A 5,007-nucleotide genomic window follows, 5' to 3' on the forward strand; every position below is an offset into this window, starting at 1 on the left:
AATACTTAGAAATAAAAAATACTTCTCTACATTAATGATGAAAAGGATTAATGTGAGTACCATATCGGGTAGTACAAATATTATTGAGGGCACCGGAAGAGCCACTATAAAATTGCCTTGGGGAACTAAAATTAAAATAATTGATGCTTTATACTCCCCATTGTCTCAAAGAAATTTATTAAGTTTTAAGGATATTCGCAACAATGGTTATCATATTGAGACAATCAATGAAGAAAATAGCGAATTCCTTCAAATCACAAATATAACTCAAGGCACAAAACATGTTTTGGAGAAACTCCTTACATTCTCCAGTGGTTTGTACTACACAAAAATCAATACTATTGAAACTCATGCTATAGTAAACCAGAAGTTTACTGATAATTTTGTTGTTTGGCATGACCGGTTAGGCCATCCCAGTTCAATAATGATGCGAAAAATAATTACGAATTCATGTGGACATTCTTTGAAGAGCCAGCAGATTTTTCATAATAATTTTTCATGCGCTGCTTGCTCAGAAGGCAAGTTAATAATTTGCCCATCACCGGATAAAATTAATTTTGAATCAATTAGTTTTCTGGAACGTATACAAGAAGATATTTGTGGGCCCATACATCCCCCATGTGGACCATTTAGATATTTTATGATTTTAATTGATGCATCAACTAGATGGTCACATGTGTCCTTGTTATCAACTCGTAACCTGGCGTTCGCGAGATTACTTGCCCAATTGATTAAGTTATGGGCACATTTTCCAGATACTCCTATTAAGACTATTCGGCTTGATAATGCTGGTGAATTTACATCTCAAGCTTTCAATGATTATTGCATGTCCATTGGGATAAATGTTGAACATCCAGTAGCACATGTTCATACACAAAATGGTCTGGCTGAGTCATTAATTAAACGTCTTCAGTTAATTGCTTGACCATTGCTTATGAAATCCAATATCCCAATTTCTGCTTGGGGACATGCTATATTACATGCAGCAGCACTAATTCGCATTAGGCCAACAAGTTATCATAAGTTCTCCCCATTACAATTGGTTTATGGTCAGGAACCAAATATTTCCCATTTAAGAATTTTTGGATGTGCGGTTTATGTTCCAATAGCTCCACCACAACGCTCTAAGATGGGTCCTCAAAGGACGGAGGTTGGGAATATATGTTGGGTTTGAATCCCCGTCAATAATTAAATATCTTGAGCCTACAACAGGGGATTTATTTACGGCTCGTTTTGTAGATTGTCATTTTAACGAGTCATTTTTCCCAACATTAGGGGGAGAAAAGAGAGAGCTGGAAAAGGAAATTAAATGGAATGAATTATCATTATCCTATCTTGATCCTCGAACTAAACAATGTGAACTGAAAGTTCAAAGATAATTCATTTACAAAGCTTAGTGAATCAATTGCCAGACTCGTTTGCTGACCCAAAAAAAGTGACCAAGTCACATATTCCAACTGTAAATGCTCCATTTAAAATAGATGTCCCGGAAGGACAAAATAAATTTGCTAATGACTCTAAGCCAAGTCAGAAACGTGGAAAACTAATAGGTTCCAAAGATAAGAATCCTCGGAAAAGAAAAGGAGCATTGATTGATGATAGTCAAATTGAAGAAACAAATTCCGAAAGAACTCCAGAAGAGAATTTAGACATGATACAAGAAGAAATTCAGGTACCTGATAATGAAGAAATTTCAATAAATTATATTATGTCTGGAATTACATGGAACCGAAATCAAATCGACGTCGATGATGTTTTTGCATGCAATGTAGCATTAGATGTTATGGATAATAATGAGGATCATGAACCAAAATCCATTGAAGATGTAGACAAAGAAATGATTGGTCAAAATGGAAAGAAGCAATTAAAGCAGAATTAAAATCTCTTGGAAAAAGAGAAGTATTCGGACTTGTAGTCCGTACACCTGAAGGTGTAAAGCCAGTGGGATATAAATGGGTCTTTGTGCGAAAGAGAAATGAAAAGGGTGAAGTTGTAAGATATAAGGCACGATTAGTTGCACATGGATTCTCACAAAGACCTGGTATTGATTATGAGGAGACATATTCTCCTATGGTGGATGCAACTACTTTTAGATTTCTGATTAGTCTGGCAATAAGAGAATGACTTGACTTACGTTTGATGGATGTAGTCATAGCTTATTTATATGGCCCACTGGATAATGACATTTACATGAAGCTCCCAGAAGGATTCAAGATGCCAAAAGCAGCAAAATCTAGTTCTCGAGAACATTTCTGTATTAAATTGAACAAATCTCTTTATGGATTAAAACAATCTGGGCGTATGTGGTATAACCGTCTAAGTGAGTATTTGTTAAAGGTTATAAGAATGATCCTATCAGCCCATGTATTTTTATAAAGAAATTTGGATCGGGATTTGTTATAATTGCAGTGTATGTTGATGATTTGAATATCATTGGAACTCCTGAAGAGATTTCAGTGACTGTCAATTATTTAAAGAAAGAGTTCAAAATGAAAGATCTTGGAAAGACAAAATTCTGCTTGGGGTTACAAATAGAGCACCTAGAGAATGGAATCCTTGTGCATCAATCAACATACATAGAAAAGGTTCTTAAAAGATTTTCTATGGATATAGCACATCCATTAAGCAGCCCTATGGTTGTAAGATCACTTGAAGTAGAGAAAGATCCATTTCGACCTCGGGAAAATAATGAAAAAATTCTTGGTCCTGAAGTACCATATCTTAGTGCAATTGGAGCATTAATGTACCTTGCAAGTCATACACGACCCGACATATTATTTTCGGTTAATTTATTAGCAAGGTTTAGTTCATGTCCAACCCGGAGGCATTGGAATGAAATTAAACATTTACTTCGTTATATTCAAGGTACGAAGGATATGGGTTTATTTTTCCCAAAGTTGTCCAAAGAAAATTCGATTGGTTTTGCAGATGCAGGTTATTTATCTGATCCTCATAATGGTCGATCACAAACTGGATATGTGTTCACATATGGTGGTACTGCCATTTCTTGGCGTTCCATGAAACAAATCATTGAAGCTACTTCTTCCAATCATTCAGAGATTTTAGCAATTCACGAGGCTAGTCGTGAATGTGTATGGTTAAGGTCGGTAATTTAACACATAAAAGAAGTTTGTGGTTTATCATCTGGGAAAGAGGCACCGACAACTCTATATGAGGATAATGCAGCTTGTATTGCTTAACTTAAGGAAGGATACATCAAAGGTGATGGACGGTGAAACGGTAGGTCGTTGGGCTACCTCCCCCGATCAATCAAACAAAATTTATACACTCAACTAACCCCTATACGAGTATAGTTCCTGAAGGAATTGTGTCTTCGATAAGTGCAATTACTAGATATATCAAGGATCACTATTATGGAGATAATAAGTTCATTCTATTGGGGCGTCATCCTCTGTTGCTAGACTATGAGAGATGATCTTTGGGCTAATCAAATGGTCCAAAACCCTTTAGAATGGATCCTATAAGGTCACACACAAGGGTAATGGGCTAAGCAAGTTAGAGGCCCATTAATGGGCCTCATGAGCATCTTTAGTCATAAGTATGATTGGGCTAAGTGTAGTTTGAGTGGGATTAGGAATTGGGCTTTGACTTGGACTATTATTTAGAGATATGATCTATAAATAATAGTCATGCCTAGGGTTGATTAATTAAGTCACAATTAACATACAGTGAATTGTGAATCTAAGCAACCAACATCCAAAGCCCTCACCCCTCTCAAACTCACGGTCCTCTCTCTCCCCTCTCACCCACGGCCGGCCACCCTAGTGGTCCTCGTGGTGTTGCGCGGTGGTTCTTGGCTAGTTCGTTGTTCGTTCATCTCCGTAGAAGGTCGATTGAAGAGTTCTTTCGCGACTAACTAGCATTAGTGGAGGTCTTAATCTGTGCCTGTGGACCAAGTAGAGGAATCACACTTGAGGTTCTTTATCTCCCTAGTTCTTGCTCGATCACCGGTGGAATCACGCTTCAAAGGTACAATTCTTACTTCTTTATGTGTTATGCATGAGATCCTTGGTTTGGTGCTATATGAATATGATTCATGTTAATTCCGCAATTAGTACCTATAATCTCCTTTAGTGGTATCAGTTAGCCTCTTGCACTTACATATATTGAGTAATAATTCTTTGATAATCCACAATTTTAATTCAATTAGGAGGGAGAATAATTTAATTATGGGTCAATTGTTATTTTAAATGCGATTTAACAATATAGAATCATTAAAGGTGTTTAATTTGCTCCATATTAACCTTGAATTGATCCGAATTTTTGCCCTAATAGCTTTGAAAATTTCGAACCCCAAGAACCCTAATTTTCGAAAATTTCAAAAATTTAAACCCTAATTTGTGAAATTTTGTGTTTAATTTTGATTTATTTCGATGGTAATATGTTTACAAAATTTAATCTATTTGATTACATGTTAAAATTATGAATTTTCATGATCAAATTATTTAATTTAAGTGTTAAATTAAATTGGGGATTTATTTCATGAAGAACCCTAATTTCAAAATTGAATATGATTTAGTTTTGGAATTAATTGGACCACATAAAGTTTAATTTAATTTTACAAATTTGTTTTGTTTTATTTAATTAAAAAAAAAAAATCAGCAGCAGCAACCGCGGCTGGGTGGCGCTGCCACGGCGGCTGCCGCTGCTGGTGGTCCGGAGGGAGGGGCGGGGAGGGGCAGTAGCACGAGTTGGAACAGCAGCAACAGCAGCACCGTGCACCTGCAGCGTGGCAGTGCTGCTTCCGCCCTGCGCCGCTGCACAGCAGTGTACACCTTGCGGTGTACGGCCACCGTGACCGGCTTCGGCTGGCCACACCACGGTGGCTGGCGACAGTTTTTCAAAAAAAAAAAATTTATTTTATTTTATTTTGGATAAAATCAGATTTTCAAATTTTAAAAGGATAAGTTTTAATTTTGAAAAGATAATTAACAAGATTAAAGTTGTTAATTTTGTTAAGTTTGGATAATTATGGAGCAAAAGACT

Source organism: Chenopodium album, chromosome 23, assembly GCF_948465745.1.
Source record: "Chenopodium album chromosome 23, dcCheAlbu1.1, whole genome shotgun sequence".
NCBI lineage: Eukaryota > Viridiplantae > Streptophyta > Magnoliopsida > Caryophyllales > Amaranthaceae > Chenopodium > Chenopodium album.